Here is a 20,521-nt window from a genome sequence, read left to right as displayed (position 1 = left end):
TAGCCAGGAAAACCAGTAGCACAATTTGAATAAGAGTCATGCTTCCATGCAACAGCCAGAAAAACACACAAAAATTTTTTTAAAAAAGTCATGGCTGTGCTTTCTAAACAGAAGCGAATGCCAATGCACGTACAACACTGGTCAAGAAAAATTAATTGAACCAGATGTAGAGAAAGGCTACCAAGGGACTATCTGATAAAAAGAATATTAAAAGAGCTTGGCTTGTTCAGACCAGCTAAATAAATGTTGAGAGGGGATACATTTGCCGTGCACAAGTACCCAGAGGTAGAAATACCTGAGGAGTGGAAATGACTGTTTAACTAAAGGACAATACTGGTACAAGAACAGATGGTTATAAACTGCCAAAGAATAAATTTAGACTGGAAATTAGACAAAGGTTTCTAATCAGCAGAGCAACGAAGCTTTAAAAAAGCCTTTACAGGGAACAGGGGCAAAAATCTGCTCTAATTGAGGGATAAAGCTTCATGTATTTCTGAAAGTATTAAGAAATATGGTTCTCTACCAAAGCACAGCACCAGAGGCAATGACTCCTGAGGTCCCTTGCAGCCTTCTGCTTCTCTGCATTTCATATTATATTCCACACATAGCACTAACAACATATCAAAATTACAGTTCTGAAATACCCTGACCTTGTAGAACAGCTACATGGAGGACCATTCTGGCTGGACTTTGCTGAAGGGTGAAGCAAGACTGCTTCTAAGGGAGGGACTTCTGGAGCAACCAAACCTGGGAAGGCAGCCTGAGTTAATTTTTTACATTATCTTAACAAGAAAGTCACAGAAAGGGGGCAAGGGCAGACAGTACACACAATCTCTTTCAGAACTCCCAAAACAAAACTCTTAAAAAAATCCCAGGGGCTCCTGGGTTCAGGAAAAGTCTTAACACTTGGCAGACAGCCCTCTTGATGACCACCAGTCACTGGAAGATGCGCTTTCATCTTCTGGCCATGTAATACCTTTATGACAAGGTCATCTATTTTTCTCCCTCATGGTTTATTTTTATTAAGGTTTTCAATAAAATACAAGGATGGAGCTCAAGAGCACAGCTAGGAATATAATCATCATGCATTGTCTTCATCCTTTATGAGTGGGACACATTCAAGTCTTTTGCAGGCCTGTAGATATTTGTAAATGTTTGATCTTTCCGGTATGTACACGTGCCAAAAGTGTTACAGCACAGCAGGAAAGCAACTTTCATGGACTCTGAGAAGTACTGCAGAATTACACAGCTTGACCCACTTGCTTCATTCCTCAGTTATGGCTGCATCACGGTTACTGTCTGGGGACATGCCATACACAACATTTTATCATTATTTTGGGATGAGAAACATCAAGCAAAACAAAAAAAATGGGAATTTGCCACAAAGACTGTATCTTATCTAGCAACTCCCTCTTGACAGCTGTTCCTACAGTCTGTATTATCAGGGCAGCTGAAGATATTCTAAACACTGAGGGCAAAAGTGCTCGGAAAGCCCTAGACTCTCAGCAGATGTTTTCCGAGATACTCAGTCCACAACAGGCCATGGAGAAGCTATCTGGACAAGAGTGTTCCTGAGAAAGTGTGGAAGCAGATGAGGTTTCTTTTGTAGAACACAAACTTCCATGCTTCTTCAGAAAATCTTCAGCTAACCAATATAAGAAAGAGTGTGTGGTTTCTAGTCGCAAGCTCTGTCCCACTGAGTAAATTTGAAGAGCTTCTAAACTTACAGAAATAACCCTAAACTGACTTACTGTTTCATAGCACGGTGCATGCAGAGGCCATACCCATTACTACTACACGCCTCCTTCCACAGACTAAGACCATTCTTACTGTGACTGAATCCTCTGGTGATGGGAGGTTTTCAACTACATGCTCGATTAAATGCTGCCTCCCAGAATTCTTGGATAACAGGAATTAAATTTTAATGCTCTTAATCTAGTTGACACTTTTTCATAAGCCATTTTCCCTTCCTTCTCCTGTGTTATAAATGACCAATTACCTAATCTGAGGTAATGCAGGCTTTGGTCGAGGCTAATGAAGACGCGGTGGGCGAGATCCTGCTTGCAGCACAGAGTCGCATTAGGAAAGATTAATCACCTTCTAACTTGCAATCCCACATTTTGGCTCCAAACAGTTAGAAGGCAGAGGAAGAGGCATCCATCACATTAATCAAATAATACAGCAAATGCTTGGCACTTGATCAGCAGTAGGGTGCTCTCCTGACAGGAAGAGGAAGACTGTGAAATGAAGAGCAACAGCGGCTCTCCAAGGTTGCTCAGGGACAGACATCCCCACACAACAAATAAGGAAGAGAAGTACCCCCAGCTAACACTTTGGATTTATATTTCAGACGAGGGGGCTACACCAGCCCTCAGAAGCAAAGACACCACACTGTGTGTGATATCACCCTTTCAAGGAAGTAAAAAATATTGTCTCAACGCAGCGTATCCAACGGGCTGAAGGAAACTAAAGAGGAGTAGTCTCAACCTACATAGAATGAAAAAAACCTCCAGGTACTTACTATTATTGCATACTTCCAGAACTTCAGGAGCAGCTTTGGCAATGGTATAGTGCTATCTCCTCTCTACATTCAGACAGTATTCATTGCTGTCCAGTGTTCATCCACAAAATAACCTTTTATCTTCAGTCAAGTTAGAATGCATGGGTACCACAGAGCCAAGGGGTTTATGTGCTGCATCAGCAAGGCCTAACCCTGAGTGCCTATACCTGCTTCTAGAAATACCTAGAACTAACCTTCATGACAGCAAGTGATTCTATTACTAAGTAATTACTCAAAGAATAATTTCTTTTGTGAACTGAGGCAAAGCTGATCGAGGGTGGGAGGAGGGGAGATGTTCCTAGAATGCTTGACTTCTGACTGACTACATACTAATGCCATGTAATTCCCTGTGCCCAGGGAACTACAGGCCGGTCAGCCTCACCTCCATCCCGGGAAAGGTGATGGAGCAGCTCATTCTAGAAGCCATCATCAAGCAAGTGGAGGAAAAGAAGGTTATCAGGAGTAGTCAGCATGGATTCACCAAGGGGAAATCATGCCTGACCAATCTGATAGCTTTCTACATTGGCATGACTGGCTGGGTAGACAAGGGGAGAGCCGTGGATGTTGTCTACCTAGACTTCAGCAAGGCTTTCGACACAATCTCCCATAACATCCTCCTAGGAAGTGTGGGCTGGATCAGTGGTCGGTGAGGTGGATAGAGAACTGGCTGAATGGCCAAACTCAGAGGGTTGTCATCAGTGGCGCTGAGTCTAGTTTGAGGCTGGTAACTAGTGGTGTCCCTCAGGGGTCAGTACTCGGCCCAGTCTTGTTCAACTGCTTCATCAATGACCTGGATGAAGAGTTAGAATGTACCCTCAGCAAGTTTGCTGATGACACAAAACTGGGAGGAGTGTTGGATACACCAGAAGGCTGTGCTGCCATTCAGCGAGACCTGGATAGGCTGGAGAGCTGGGCACAGAGGAACCTGATGAAATTCAACAAGGGCAAGTGCAGGGTCCTGCACCTGGGGAGGAACAACCCCATACAGCACAAGAGAGCTGGAGAGCAGCTCTGTGGAGAGGGACCTGGGTGTCCTGGTTGGACGACAGGTTGACCATGAGCCAGCAGTGTGCCCTGGCTGCCAAGAAGGCCAATGGCATCCTGGGGTGCATTAGGAGGAGTGTGGCCAGTAGGTCGAGGGAGGTTCTCCTTCCCCTCTACACTGCCCTAGTGAGGCCCCATCTGGAGTACTCTGTCCAGTTCTGGGTTCCTCAGTTCAAGAAAGATGAGGAGCTACTAGAGAGAGTCCAGTGGAGGGCTACAAGGATGGTGAGGGGACTGGAACATCTCTCCTATGAGGGGAGGCTGAGGGAGCTGGGCTTGTTCAGCCTGAAGAAGAGAAGGCTGCGAGGGGACCTAATAAATGCTTGTAAATATCTGAAGGGTGGGTGTCAGGAGGATGGGGCCAAACCCTTTTCAGTGGCGCCCAGCGACAGGACAAGGGGCAATGGGCACAAACTGAAGCAGAGGAAGTTCCGTCTGAACATGAGGAAGAACTTCTTCCCTCTGAGGGTGACGGAGCACTGGAACAGGCTGCCCAGGGAGGTTGTGGAGTCTCCTTCTCTGGAGATATTCAAGACCTGCCTGGACAAGGTCCTCTGCAGCTTGCTGTAGGTGACCCTGCTTCGGCAGGAGGGTTGGACTAGATGACCCACAGAGGCCCCTTCCAACCCCTAACATTCTGTGATTCTGTGATTACTAAAAAAGCAGCAGCAGGAAGGATAAGAAAACAATCTGCATTTTCTGTCCACCTACCTTCATCACCAGAAAGCATCAGGCAATTAGAGCAGATACATAGAGTTTTAGGGGGTTTGAGGGGGGTGGGCGCTCATTTTGGGGTTTTTTTGTTTGGTGTTTGTTTTTTGGTTGTAGTTTTTTTTTTTAATTGCTGGCTTCTGTGAGGGGATGTTTTAGAATTGCCTTATTCATTACTATTGTCAATGACCATTATATTTCCTTCACTTAAACAATGAAAATCCTTCTGTCTCATCCAGAGATACTCCCAGAAAATTGAGAAATACTTCAGCTGTGACACAAAAGGATTGTTCCTTTAGTTTCCCTATATATATATTTTTTTTTTTTTATGCTTCCAGTCACACTCCTTGCTGAACCTTCTGAGATCTTAAGGTCCCTCAGGATCCTTGCCCAGCTGATAGAAATAGTTTCTTGTGCTTCATATGAGATAACTTAAAAACTCCATTCATGCAATCAGGAACAGATCCTATGATGTCAGAGAAAAGCTGAAATATGATCCCCTGAAACTGGTAACATGTATGGCAGGAGATAGAAAACACAGATATTTTCAGCTGTGTTTAGTCATGATCAAATTTAGTCCCTTCACAGTGCTGGAGCAAGCTGACATCATCGAGTGCTCCATTTAGTTTGCATAGTAGGAGGATGTTCTCATGAAGTCTAAACTTCACCATTCTTAAACAATTTAGCGCTGTCTTTACCAGGCTTCTCTCTACTGCTGATCAGTAAATATGCAAGAGACATTTTTAGGTTGATTTCTTCTAAAGCATAAAGGCAGACAAGAGTAGCAAAAGAATCCTCTACTTGGACTCTGCACAGTGAAGCAGAACACTCGGTGATCCTCCACAGGTGCCTTCTGGAGAAGAAAATGTCTGTTTGAACTGCCACCAACTCTAATAGCCAAGTCGCAAATTGTGAAAGGAAACCCATACAGAGAGCTAAAGTGGCAAGCAGAGATTTACCATTTGATTTGACTGACCTCTTCGCAAATCTGAGGGGGTATTTAACACTATCATTAGGCACAGGAGAATAAGAAACCTAATTCAGGAGTACAAAATTGCTTTTTGAAAGAGTTTTGGAAACATCTTATAAATCAGGCTTATCAGCAGCTCCTGTCCCACAATCATTTCCAAATTCTTTTCTAAAATACTTCACCCTTTGTTTTACTGGAATAAACCTCAATTTTTCTTCTTTTTTTTAAAGCCTTTCTTAAAGCTTATTAATGAGCATGTCTTTAGATGAACTGACCAACACTGAGTATCCTGTTCTAAGAACCAGTGATGAACTTGCACAGTATGCCCGTCTAACTTCAAATACGCATTTTCAGGTTCTTGAGCTGTGTCTACGAAGACGCTTACCAGGCAGCATGCAGAAGACTCAGAAGGACCTAAGATTGTACCTACTTATGATAGAGACCTGTGTAGTTCAGTTGAACTCATGGACAGAAAAATTGTTAAAGCAAAGACACTAACATATGAACTGCAGCAGCACAGGAGAAGGCCTCCACAACACCCAATGATCAGTAACAAGGGAAAGTCTTAGTCTGAATTTGCTCCCTACAAACTGCAGGGGACAGGGCCCTGTAACTTCCATGCAGAAATGAAGCAGTTAAAAAAATGCCAATACTAACATCACAGTAAAAGAGAAAACTTAGGTTTCCTCAGAGAATGCAGCAGAACTCTGCAATGGGAGATTTCCTGGATCAAAGGGGAACACACAGCTTTACTGCCCAAGCCAGAAGGTTCAAGGCGTAGGAGGACTGAGAGCCTTACTGTGCCCTACTTGTTAAGAGAAATAGTCATTTGCCTTAAAAAGGTTTTTCCTTTTCTTTGGTATGTGAAACAGAAGATAATTCTCAGGTGGATTCACCAGAGTTTTTTACAAATGTCTTTGGAGATTACTGCAGCTGATCACTGTGCTTGCTGGAGTTTGTGTTGTGCTGGTGAGCAACTGAAATCATGGGATTTCTGGTACCAAGGACCTTCCTGTTACAGTTATGAAGAGAATCTTCCACTATCAGATTTACAAGTTTTACAGGTTTCTGAGAACATCTGAGCTTAACCTTTGTTTTCCGAGAGATTTAGCACTAACAAACCATCAAAGTCAAAGCCTGCAAAGGGCAAATGCTAGAAATCATGAACAGTGGCGCAGTCAAAATTTCCTGGTGGATTCCCAATAAAAAGAAACTACAGTTTTCAGCATTCATTGAGTAGCATTTGCTTACCTAAGCAACATACAAAGCTCATTCAGCTTTTGACCTCTCTGCTGTGACCACAAGCCCTCATTAGAGCCAAGAGCAGGAGAATTGTTCTGATGATGAAATCTGTCCTCAGGAACTCTTCAAGAGCTCCTTCCAATTCCCCAAAACATCCCCCAGTATACGCTACCTACTTGCCATCAAAGTGGAACAGCTGTTATTTTCTTAGAGCCTCAGCCAGATTTGAACCAGAGGAAGATACGTAACTAATCCCAAACTAGCTAGTCTCTGCCACCTTCCAACTCTTTTCAAAAGGAAGCTCCCCTTGACTTGAAAGTCTCACTACCTGCTGTAGTTAGCAGTTCCCAGATTGAAAAGACATATAAGGCATCAGCAACAAATGCCAAAGGGAACCTACTGCCCTTAAAATACAAAACAAAAAACCCAAACAAGCAAGCAAATGAGGAGCAAAGGAAACTTTGCTCAGTGCTTAATAGCTTAAAAACTATGTCCCTGGAGAATTCAGTTCCTTCTGCTCTGATGTGTCTTCCTGCTGTTTAACTGCAAGCTCTGTTGACTCACAGCTGCTGCTCTGTGCAGGCCCTAGGCTGCCTTTGGAAGCAAGCACATGGAAAAGACACAGAACCCTTTCCCCCGCTCAAAATAGCAAACCCTGAGTCAGAGAGAAGACAGCAACAGAGAAGGAAGTCCAAAGTCTGCATTATACCAGTGATGACAGGGTGAGCCAGGACAAAAGCCGTACTTAGCTGATGCTACTCTCATTAGATCGAAAGTCTCAATATGGGACAGACCATGCTGTGTGCTCTGCCTCACCCATGCCCCTGCTTTCACATCCAAAATGCCCTCAAGTTCCTGATACCTTGTGACCCAGTCTGGTCGTCAAAGTAGCAAACATGAGTCTCTTAACTAGAACAGTAAGAAGAGTTCAGTTATTTGCTAACGTGCATATTTTTAAGAGGGCAAAGGAATGTCACATTGTATGCAGAAAACACCCTCACAGTCTTATCCATAAAGTCTTGATCGTACTTTTCAACACGCTACGCCTTGAAGCCATAACTACTACACCAAGATAAGATATCCTCACTTAAGGTTCTGGGAAGGACTCAAAGAGCAAAAACAATCAGTGCAGCCTAGTTTTTAATTTTTTTGCTAAATTTGCATAGTAGCAGAGGCAGGACAGTGACCAAGAAGTGATGAGAACCAGCATCTCTGGGGTTAAAAATCTCTCTGGTGTATGTCTGATCACACTCAGAAGTGTTTCTGAAGTTGTATCTGGGTATTAAAATTTGAGTGAGAAATCAGAGAAAACCTTTGAACATAGAAACAATTACTGGCAAATTCAAAAACTTGCTAAAGGTATCAGAGAAGAAGCTTCTCTTGCCCTGGAGAAGATGCCTGTCATGGCATTTATATGCCACAGCTCATGGGAATTAATGGCTGTTGGCAGAAACTGCAGCTCATGTCCAGAATGCGTCCTGAGTTAAGTGAGTAAGAAAAAAATTCCCATACAATGGTGTCATCAATTTAGGTTCTAAAGATCCCAAGCTGAGTGAAATGTAATAGTTATGAAAATCGTAAGACGTGCATTAGGACTCCTGCTGAAAGGTATTTGAAATGGAAAACCATTACTGACTTGCCCTGGAGTTGTAGTTGTTCCACTTTAATCAGGACCAGTTATTAGGAGTTAAAAAGTGGGGAGGGAAGTTGGTCTCAGTCTTATTTAGTCACGTAAGGATTTTGTACCTCTCCTCTACTCATCACCTTCACACTACTTACGGGGATTTGAGACTAGAAATTATAAATCAAGAATCCGCTCTCAGTCAGCAGAAAAACAGGAAAGCGCAAGTTCAAGCTTTTGGAAATGCTAAAAACAAAAGCAGGAGGACAAGCGAGGTCAGACTGCTCTTTATGGAAACATAAGGAAATGAGAGGCAGAGCTGTGAAGACACTGAATGCGCATCTACCATACACAAAGGCATGTGTGGTAATCAGAAAGCCAACATGGCAGGCTCCAGGGACATGCAATGGGTGAAGAAACTTTTCACCCCAGGCACCTGTTTCTGCAAAGAAAGAAGCCACGCTGCAGAACAAATAAAAGTTCACTAACCATGACTTCAAAAATAACTAATGAGTCACTTCTGTCACTTTCCACACTGACATTTAACTCATTTTAGCAACCCAAGGCAGACTAATATCCCGGCCAGCTTGTGAAAAGTGGCTTTTTTTTCTTATTCCCCGAGAGTCTGTTTCTACCCTGTGGCAGAAGCTCAGAGGACTTCAGCCTTTTCAAACACTAGCTTCAAATGTTTCCTCTTTGCAAGGACAGTATCCCTAGATCAGTATTTGTCTACTCCAACTCTAATTGAAAGCAGTAGAAATAAAACACACAAGAGCTCCCAAAACCACAGCTTCCACATATATAGGAAAGCATGTGGTAGGAGATTGAGGAGAGCAGAACTAGTAATTATTTCGATTATCTGATCATGTCACTCAAAGTTTCTAGGGCTGAAGCCCTGGAACATTTTGCACAAGACCTACATAAATAAATAAAAGTAGAACTAGGCAGACCCCTGCAACATGCAAATATCTTCATCACTTTGCAGGCTATCAACAAGGAATGACGACAGACAACAAAACATAGTCTCAGTTTTAATGTCTGCTATTTAGTATGGCTGCTCTGAAACTATGGCGTCTTGAAGTAGCCTCCAGAGGGTTTCTTAAACCCTCTTAAGTGACAGCAAAGCCACAGGACTCAGTAAACATCAAGGAAGATGCAACCTGCGGAGGACTGTGCAAAGCCTTAGGTGATTTTGGAAAACCTCTTATTGAGATTAATTTGGAGAAGAAAAAGGAAATTGGAGAGATAAAGATTCTTTCTAACTTCATTTCAGGTGTTCGTATTCCAAATGCCCACCAAGGGCCCGGGAAAAGCCAAGCAAAGGATGCATGGGGTCTGCGGGAACACAGCACCATCTCGTGGGCTGAAGGGAAGAAGTAGAAGAAACAACGACTAAGTAATTCAGCATTTCAGACATCTGCAGCTTGGCTCTTTGACAGCCTGCTCTTCTAGCAGGTTAACAAATCTCTCTATCGAATTTGTGCTTTATAAAAAAGTTCACTGCAGATCTATACAGAACAAATGAACAACAAACAACTCCCTATTTTTATCTCTCAAACTCATCACCGTTAACATAAACACTGGGGGCCTCTTCACAAATAGAGATGTGTGGGCAGACAGCCATCTGTACGGAACGCTAATTGCCAGCAGGCCTAGCGCAGCTGTGAGCACCTTTTCCTGCAAGTCTGAATCTTCTGTGCTTAAGGTGGGCAAAGAAAACAAGTCTCCACATACTGAACTTGCCAGGACTAAAGACCTATACTTCCATCTATTCAGTACCAGAAAAGAAAAAAAAAAACCTTTTCTGTTTAGAAGGAGGAGTTGGAGGAAACTCAGCAAGGCAGCTATTCCACCCTTTTCAGTGTTTGCTCCCATACACGGAGGTATGCTTACATCGAGTGAGCAACATCCTGGTCTCCAGGATGAAATTTGTTTAAAACAGGAAGCATTATGATATACTGTCTATGCATTTTGAGTAACTCCTATAATGAGTTTAGTACAGGTCTCTCAAGTGTGGTATTTGGGCTCAGTATGCTCTCTGGTGTGCCTAAATTAAGTTTAATTTACTCGATCTATCAATCTTCCATGCACGTGAGCCATCAGTGACAATTCCATAGCGAAGTGGAATCTCTATGAGGATGCCTCTCTTGAGACAAAGCACAAATTTGTGTCCAAAGCGTCCATCAGAAGTATCTCTATTTCAGCAGGAAGAGGTAAGGGATTTAAGCCTCCAGCCCTTCCCAGTTGGAACAAATGCAGAGTAAATTCACCATTGGTAATAAGTACAAAAAATAGAGAAAACACGCTGGGTGTTTTTTTTCGTTCTGTTTTTTTACTGCCAGTACAAACAGTTAACTCCTAGGATTTGTGTTTAAACAACGGGAAGCATAGACAATACTGCCTGACCTCAGTTCTCAGCATTCAAGTAACTATAACAAGAATAATTCTCAGGATATTCTCAATGCTACAGTACTATCTGCTGCAGCGTCGTTTCGAGAAATCCAGGCTAGCCCTAAACTTAAGGATGTAGGATTAACATGGTGTCCTACCTAGTATAACATACCATGCAAATGTGTGCAACTCAGCAGTACTTCAGGCAGGTATTTCAGGTATCTGTGTATTACAAGTCATCTACCGCACTTACGTGCTTCACAGCTGACAGTACTGTTACGAGAGATCAACATCGTGCCCCACTGGGTAACTTTGCCTCTTTTCTGGGGTCAAACATTATACCTATTGACTTCGAGATCAATATCAGTATTTCTCTCACACACACACTCCCTCAATCAGGTTTTCTCTTGCCCCATAACATGTAGCTGGAGTGCCTACAACCATTTGCCAGCAGTCAGATTCACAGTCACTGCTTCTGAAAACTTCTGCTCATTCACACAGACTAAGGGCTTGAAAGCCAGGTCTGCTCAGTTCATTCTGCACTGGTAACACAGCCAACCCCGTGTGATAACAGTAAAGCAGAAAAATGAGTCTTTGGTGATATCAGCAGTAGTGCTACCTTCTGCAAGGTGCAGTTGGCTTAGATCCATAATGTGGCACTTCTCATGACAGTCTGCACTTCCAAGTTAAAGACACCTGACTGCTGAAGTCTCCAGTAGTAAAAAGCGATACCAATATTAGCCCTCTCTTCAGCATTTTGTGGTCTTCAATTATGAGAATATCTGTGACAGATGAACTATTAAGAGGCACAGATGCTTCTAAGGAACCTACAAACTCTATGATGGATGGCTCGAGATAGTGCTATCTATCTTCATCTTTTGCCTGAGATCAGCAGGGCAGAAATATAACAGACAGAAGGTCATTTAGTGCAATCTGAAAAAGAAAAAAAAGAAAGAAAGAAAAGAAATATGACAGATAGTTATGGGAAGCCAGCAAACCCGACACCAACTTTGCTGTGGCCAAGCACTGCAATTAGGTTTCAGATAATAAACAAGAGGAAGCATAGAGCTTCAACCATACTTCCTTCAAAATCAACATGCCAGAGTCTCTTTGGAAGAAAAAATTGCTTATATTTGGCAGCTGTATTATTAAAGCCAGAGTCTAGTCAAGACGCTCTGGTTCAGAGGTCAGTTATATTGGAGACAGTAACTCAGCGGACACAAGCACAACTACTCTCAGGTTGAGGCTAAAGGTATTTGAACAAAAGTACACTACAAAGATTAAGCAACTCTTCTCTCCTAGGGAACGAGTAATTTTCTACTCTCTTTCCCCATCCCACTCAAGATCACCCTCTCAAGCAGCCTTCTGGCAATGGAAACATCCTGAAAGGCATCTCCCAGGCCAAGGAGGCCACCACAAGCCCACACTGCTCATCTGCAACACAGAGGTCTGGGAAGAGCCTCAGGGAGCCACAGTACAGTGACTGACAAAACCATAAACCTCTAGACAGAGGAGGATGAACTTAACTTAGGTCAACACTTTGAAACACTTTGATTAGTTGTCTTCTTTCTTGGGTTTTTAAGCGCTCTCTGCTAATTTTCAAAATAAATTAATCATTTTGATGTAGCCAAAAAATCCTGAACTCAGTTTTGAAAATTATGAAATCAACCACACCCCAATTTCATTCCTTCTTCATTTTTTTCTATTCAGAACTCTTCTAAGATTTTCACTGAGAAATGCAAAGTATTGCTTGCCCTAAATGTGCAGTTATCACTGATTAAATTACCACCCAAGAAAAGTTTTCACCAGTTCCGTATGTACCGAAGAGTTTGAAATGAGCTAACATCCCCAGACTTGGAAGCTTTTCCTTCTGTGGACACCCATTAGTTAACTAGAGATTTAGTTAACACTTATTCCCCAATAGAATTCGTGTTATTTTTCTTTGTTTTGTTTTTTTTTACTGAAAAGCCTATTTCCTTCCACAACCAGAGAAACTCGCTTGCGGCCCAAAATCTCTAAGGACAGTGAAAGGCAACTGAAGTCCCAGGCTCCAGTCCTAGTCTTTGCGCAGGCCTCAGAGGTCAGGACGCAGTGAAACACGTCCACAAAGGTGATCAAATCCACTAAGAAACACTTCCCTCTACAGAGCTTGTTTCACAGGCACCCAGGCAACCAGCTTCAGTCTGCCCCTCAGGGATCATTATTAAGATGACTGTAATTAAGGTTTCACATCTAATCCCCAATATGCCACAGCTGAGATTATTATACCAGCCCCTGGGTAACAAGATTGCAATGCAATAAAGATATGTCCTTCTATACAGCTAAACCCCACTGGAAATCAACAGGTAGCCTTCTTCCAATGACAGACAACAATTAGTACATTAGGCAGCCTGGATAGTGAACAATCATCTCCTTCAGGACTTCTGACTCCCCCTGCCTTTGTTTTTCTGTTAACAATTTCCACTGCAAAAAACAGGATAAGCATATAAGATGTCTCTCTCCCTTCTCACCCCAGCCTCCTCTCTCACGTAGCCCAAGACTTGGAAGGCTCAAAAGACAGCAAGAAGAAAAAAAAATAAAATTTCAGCACTGCCTGCATCCCTCTGCATGTTGGCATTCTCTCAACTACCTGCGCCCTGTAAATATTTTATGACATTTGTCCATGCTAATGACTGTAATCTTAAAGGTAGCTTTCAGTCAAAGGTATAAAAAAATATAGATATAAAAATCTTAAATACAAAACAATTAGGCATATTTGATATGTGTAATTGGAGAATCCCAAGTCGGATTTTGATCTGCCAATACTGGCACAAATCTCGAGTTACCTCATTGAAAGTAAAGGAATTATTTTGTATTTATAAATAAATATTACTGCAAACAAAGTCTAGTCCATGAAACACAATGACCAACTTCAATCTCCATCTATGCTTTCTCATCTATTAATGCAGATTCCTCTTTGCAAACTGTTTTCTATGTAGGCAGCCTGGGAAATAAACAATAATCACCACCTTCAGGACACTGCAGGAATAAGAAGGCAATACAGCGTGTTCTATAACACACAAATCCATGCTGTCCGGGAAAGGAGTAAATGAATCCTATCCCATCTCACTAACACCATTAAAATCCACTTATCACACATCAGAAAGAGTGAACAATGGCTTAAAAGCACAGATATCTAACTCAGTTGAGTACTGTTAAGATGGGAGTGCATGCAAAACCTGACTGGGACAAAAAATGGACCAAAGATTACTGCAGGCCAGAGCTTCCAGCCAGGATGTTAGGCCCAACATGGGAATTGCATTTTCATAATCCACAATGCCAGTTATGGCAGATTCATAGCGGAATGGAGGCAACAATTGAAGCCACTTATTCTTTCACCTGGATTGGTGCCTGGGGTATCCTGTTGCAGATCAACAGCTGCAAGATTAACAGGCTTTTGCAAAGGCTTTCGCTTTCTCTGCAAAAGTATAGGTACCATCCGCATACCACGTGGCATCAAAAATACCTCATGCTGATGAAACCATAGCTGGTGTGAGATTCATCTATAATATTTGACTAATAGAACTGAGGATAGAAGTTTCATAGCGTTACGTGAAACAAACAAACAAAAAAATCCACTTAAAATAATGGTCCTCAAGCTCAGGGTGACTTTTGCCTACAAAATCCAACACTATAAATTTGCTGTCAGCTTCTGAATTCAGTACTGCACCACCTTCTGTGGAGAAGCTGATACAAGAAGAAAAGAATCTTTCAAGACAGTGAAATTGACAGTTGAAGCCTATTTTTTCTGAGTTTTTTTTTCATTGCTTCTTAAAGCAAATATGAACACGTGCAGGGTATTGTAAGGAAAAAGCTACGTTTAAAGTGAACCAAATCCTTGTTACACTTGACTATTTAGAACACTTCATTTATTAACTTATATTTAGTGGAAAGATATGCTTAGACATCAGCAACAACACATGGAGCTTGGGGTGACAAACAGAAATTCCTAGTTATCTGTACCATATTTCTGTTACTGCTGTCAGTTTACATTGGTGTCTTAAAGATAACTGTGCCATTACTGATGGAACAGTTTCAGAGCCCAGCTCTTTCATGGGGCAAAATACCCAGGACACAGTAGCACTCACTCAGCTACTTATAACATGAAAAGTGATAATGATTGCCATGACTACCAAAAAGTATCACATAAAAAATAAAAAGTCAAAGGAAGTAGAGATCGCAAGGAACAAAATTATGGCAAAAGCCTTCTGTGACACGTTTATGAAAATGGCATAGCCACTGAGCAGTATCAGGAAGAGAATTAACAAACTGCTTGAACTGCTCAAAGGTTGATAACAGAAGCTGTAATCACTGCCACCTGTAAAAAGTCTTTCTCCTTCCATCCTATTGAAGTCTGTAGCATGGCTGAACCATAGCTTATGTGCTGACAGGAGCCAGGTGTGCACAGATATCAGTGACTGATTACAGCTCATACTAAATGCTCCTTCTGCCAAGCTGTTGAAGCAATCGTAATTAAATTACTCACTAGAGACCTAACTGCATTTTGGGGATCACAAAAGGATAAAGTTGGCTAGCTTTCACAACTGAAAAAAAGGAAACACGCTTCTGTCAGGGCACCTTGAGAAGTTGAAAGGTGCAGAAGCAGCAATTCCAAAAAGCACCTGTCACTCAAATTCCCTCTTTCTCACCAAAACAAGGACACCCAGATTCTTCCCCCTGATGTTGACAACACTACCCATCCTGGATGACCGCCACAGGGAACATGGGGCAAGCAAGCTCTTGATTTGCAGCCTGATCTGATGTTTTACAGCTGTTACTCAAGGGAAGGGAAATACCTTTCAGTGCACAGAAAAGCAACAAGCATTCTTAAATGACCAAAGTGCTAAAGCACTTATGTAGTGGTTTATAACTAAGCATCAGAAAAGAGCACAGTACTTTAATAAGAAGTAGGCCTAGATTTGCCCTAAAGATGTTACAGTTCTTGGAGCTGCAGGGCAAATCAATGTAAATAGTGGCAAGAAGGGTAAAAGCAGGGTTCATAGAATCATACAACAGTTTGGGTCGGAAAGGACCTTAAAGCTCATCTATTTCTAACCCTCTGCCACGGGCAGCGACACCTTTCATGAGACGAGGTTGCTCAAAGCTCCATCCAACATGGCCTTGAACACTTCACTTGAATTTGTTCACGCGAACACTGGGTTCACAACCTAAATCACAATGGTACAATTTACACCATGTACTAAAGTACACAGTTGCATTTCCCTCCCCTTTTATCCCAATTCTCAGAGGATAAGGTCATTCAGAGTCAGAAGACTCCAAAGGCTTAGGAGTAGGAACTGAAAATGAGCCACCAGCCAGAAAACACTTGCTATAGTAGAGGGTATGTAAAAGAGCACCAAGTTAAGCAAGGGAAAAGCATGAGGATGGAAGTAAGAAGTAGGCAGGGTGCCTGACCTGCTGTAATCAAGTATGATTCACTCAGGATAAATCAGAGGTGACTCTTGCTTCATGTAGGGCGGATGTCTCTGTAGTATCAAAGGCAAATCCCTAAGCGTGCTGATATTTAAACAGCTGACTGGTTTAGCCATGCATGACTAATGAAGTCTATGTAGATTTATTTTCTACACACTAGCAACCCCTTGCTCTCTGACTCAGTAAGTGATAAACTGGGCACATTAGAAATGACTGGGTGATAATTAAACATGAACAACAAAGAGTATTTCTGTAAGTAAATCAAGCTGAGCACGCTGGCATTGACATTAAGTGAGGTCATGAAGTCCGGACAAAAATTGGCTCAAATGGTGAAAAGCACAAAGTACTGAGGGAGAAGGAATAAGGTCCATCTCCCAACTGAGAGTCTGAAAACTGCTATGGAGACAGCTGTAACTGTTCAGTGGTACAGACAAAACAAGTGTGAACTGCAAATGGCTCACGAGCTCATCACAATAAAGTCATCGCCGTGAAGTAACGGTTACTAGTTTAGCCATTTGCCCTGCGAGCAGTCTCTTCTAATGACTACTCTGCCATGCTGTTTAAGCAGGAGTGCAGGGAGGCTGATTCTGCCACTGCCTTTTTGCAACCTAATCTACAGACTATGATCCAGAAGCATCAGTCCACTTTGGTACTCATTCACTTACGCAGAGTGGGGAAAAAATGGAAGGGCATTAGTGGAAGAGAGATGGGTCTGTTCTGACATCCCTGGCATCTTACCTAGAACACACATGTGGCAGAGAGGCCAGCTTCAGTCTTCCTCATTCAGCCCAAAATGTTCTGTGCTTTACTCTACAGTATTGGTCTTAGACTTGTTCTGCTAATTTTGATATCCTTCCTTTTAAGTTAAGGGAAAAAAACCCCTCTGGCTAGTAAGTCTCACTCACTATGATTACAGAACTGAAGGTATCAAAAGCTCTTCCAGTGGCAGTGCTAAATTAATGAACAAAAGAGCAAAGTCACCATGACTCCCTTTCTCTCTAATCATTCCCTCCTTCAAATGCGATTCGCATACAGAGAATAGACGCATATAGGTTATGCATCACATGGAAAGGCTCTTGGAAGAAAATTATAACTTCTTGTGCAAAAAGAACAACAGGCTTGTATATTACCTCTCCTCCAGACATAAAAAAAAAACAAGCAGCACTTAACCAAACAATCACATTGGAAGGTTAGAGGATTGCTCCGCTTATCAACAGACTCTTAGACAAGGATGTAGATTGGAAGTGTATGAAGATATACGCACAAGAGGTCAGACAAACATTGACTGCCTTTTCTTTCTACCATTCAAATGGAAATCTTGTTTTTAAACCAGGTAGATATTACAAGCCAGAGTTTATAAATAAATGCATAAATAATCCCCCTAAAAAGCCAATCAATAGTTGGCAGATGGACTTCACAACTATTCCAACAACAACAAAAAAAAGCTGTTTGAAAAGTGCTTTATAGTCTGTTTGCACTACTCATTGCTGCAGGTTATTGATCTTTTACAGACAAACAGCCTCCATCAATGCATACCTGTGTTAGCCTAGTAATTTCTCCTGCAAAGCTTGACCCTCAGTGTTATTCATCTGCATGAGGCACTGAGTATCAAGCAGTGTTTTCTACCATCTAGTTTGACATACATATACCACTCCCATTAGCGAGATTGCCGAAGTCTATTTTTTATGCATTCTCTCTGTGCAGAAAAGAAAATGTCATTGTTTGACCAGATAGACAAGAACATAAGTTAAAGAATCTGTAAAGCTGTTCATAGGAGAACAGTTTAAATACATGCCACATCTCAGGTAACTTGGAGTCTTTCACTACTATGTTTTCATCTCATATCATTGGGAAGAACAGTTAATAGGATAGAGTTCACCCCAGTTGCAAGATGTTTCATTAACATTGTGGGTTAACTTCTAATACTGATGCCTTATCTGCTCAAAGTTACACAGTTGAACAGTCTAAGCAACAATTTGGCATGCCAAAGTTGTTTAACATCTGTAAGTATCAACTGCAGTATACTAATGCTGATTTCCCACATCTTAGAGTAACAAATAAATTCTGAAAATAGTTTGAAAGCCCAGATCTACTGAATGCAATTCTGGACTGCTTAAAACATCTCTAAAGATTGAAGAATGAGGAATCACTTCAAAAAATGAAGAGCAGATCTTAAAGATCAAGGACAATAGAACCAGCATATCCCAAATAGTACCATTGCTTCTGTTTCTACCTTTCTTTCTAGGTGTTAGTACTGACTAATATGCAGGGTAGACCTTTAAATTGCCCAACAGACCTCCCCAAATAAATTTGAGGGCAGGGAGTGTCTGCGGTTTTTATTGTTCTGTTTTTTAACATTGGTACAAGAAATGATACAACTTAAAATGAAGCATATTAAAACTGAATTTATGCCCCCATAGGTTCCATTTATTTATTAATTCTGAGGAATCTTATTCCTACAGTGTAAAGAACACCTAAAACAGAGCTATACAACAACAGCTAACAATTAAGGTTGTATCACGTTTCCACTAGGAGTTTAAATCCTTGTCTTGTTAAACAAAGCTAGCAAATGTAGAAACATGTCTCTAGATGTACAGCATCCATCTCTGCCACCTGTGCTTCACCTTTCAGAAGCAGCAGCTCCAGCCTTAATTGGGAAGCTTAGTGGCCCAATCCTGGGACAAAAATTAAAAAGCAAAAACATATTGACACACCAAGTTTTCTTGAGTATTGATAAGAGTGAATGACTTCACAAAATTTACACTAGCAAATAACAAACCACACTTACCACTAGTTAATTGGGGGTGATCTAAAGAGATCATTAAGAATAATTGAAAAGAACACCAGACATGCCATTTATCCATCTCAGAGGCACTGAAATATTCTACATCAACACATGGAAACACAAATTTTCCAATGTGGATGCTCGAGTTGATTAACAGAAATGGAAAGACAAAACATATTCAAGTAAGCTCTCCTTTTGCTACCATTTCCATTGTGTAAATTGAGACCTGTTCTATTCATTCCAATATTCCATATTTACATTAGTGGGAGACCAGAATTTGCTCATACAAAATAGAAATAACCATCTACTAAATTAATAGAATTCAACTGCTGTGGGGGAAAAAAAAAAAAAAAAGTTCTACCAAAGCATATGATGCAGTTTTAAATAATAGCAAGGCTTCAAGTTACACAGAAGTTATCTGCACGTGTCATTACTTGCACTAAAATTCAACGTAAAGAACATTTAATTCAATTAACATACAAGTGCCTGTACTTCCATTAGGCTCGTGTATAACAGCAACTATATCTAACAGACAGGAACAGGAAGGAAGCCCTTTCCCTCTCCACAAGCCACAACACTTAACAACTTCATCAGGCAACCAGGAACAGAACTATGTCTTCAATGTCCTGACACATGGCAAAGACTGAAAAAGAAAACCCACAGAAAGATGTTATACGCACTTTTTTAATATGCTGGCTGAAGTCTCGCTGTGTTCCAGGAAAAATCCACATGACTTACCTTTCTGGACCATTTTGAAACCCACAATCTCCTGCAAGCACCAGCCAGGTCTGATGCTGGGAGGCCGGCTACAACATTGCCCACATCACCCCCACTCATATCAAACCCCCATCTCTGCTCTGCATGGTTTCCAGCTGCCACCTCTAAAAAGCAGCAAGGAATCCCCAATCACAGACACAGGAATCTGGCTTCCTGACACTTTAGAGCCTGCTCTAAGTCATTAGCAACAGCATAACAGGGGCACTGCAACATTCTGGAGCTGCGAAGCCCAGCACATTAGAAACAAAACCCACAGTTTCAATAATCTCTTCATAGGTTTCCTGGACATGTACTTAAATGCAGCCCAACAGGATTCAAAGTAGCATTTCATTTACACAACAGGTTCATAATGTCCTATGCTTTAGCAAGTCTACATTGAATGACTGAACAAGTAGTGCAAGAATGGGAAACTGGGTGTCCAAATAACAAAAGCAAACCAAAACAAAAACGCACAAAATCAGAGCCAAATTTTGTGGCTCCAGTATGAACTGTTTCTTCTGGACCCAAAGGAGTCATATTCTGGATTCCAGAACAACCCAAAAACAGATATGGTACTACAGTCTATAAATCTGTGTTTGTAGGACCCTACTTATACAGCCCCTGTCAATGTATGAATGCTGATAAGGCTTTCCAATATCTGTCTGAGAAAAAGAGGAGACCAACGCAGATAACACATTTTATGAAGGATTCAGAAAAGCGGGCTTTTTGGCCTTCAGCAGAAATAGACACCACTTATTAAACAGCTTGTCATATGTGCCATCAATTCAGCCACATCTCAAACTTCTAGCAGAAGCGTTGCAGATGCGACCGCACAGCGGCACCAATACTGCATGGACCTTGCTGGGACCACTAACAAAGTCTACTTCAAATACCATTAATGAAAAGCAGCAGTTTGTGAGATGCAGGTGGTCAGAGTGGACTGTAAGCGTCTTTTCTGGTCTTCATATT

At 41.7% G+C, this 20,521-nt stretch overlaps 1 protein-coding gene across 11 annotated transcripts in view; it reads right to left on the bottom strand.

The window, feature by feature from the left end:
• The window catches only part of NRXN3 (neurexin 3), a 1,053,133-nt gene that overhangs the window by 536,157 nt on the left and 496,455 nt on the right, over positions 1-20,521 (bottom strand). The window lies entirely within an intron of this gene.

Source organism: Opisthocomus hoazin, chromosome 7, assembly GCF_030867145.1.
Source record: "Opisthocomus hoazin isolate bOpiHoa1 chromosome 7, bOpiHoa1.hap1, whole genome shotgun sequence".
Lineage (NCBI taxonomy): Eukaryota > Metazoa > Chordata > Aves > Opisthocomiformes > Opisthocomidae > Opisthocomus > Opisthocomus hoazin.
This window is presented reverse-complemented; position numbering and strand designations above follow the sequence as displayed.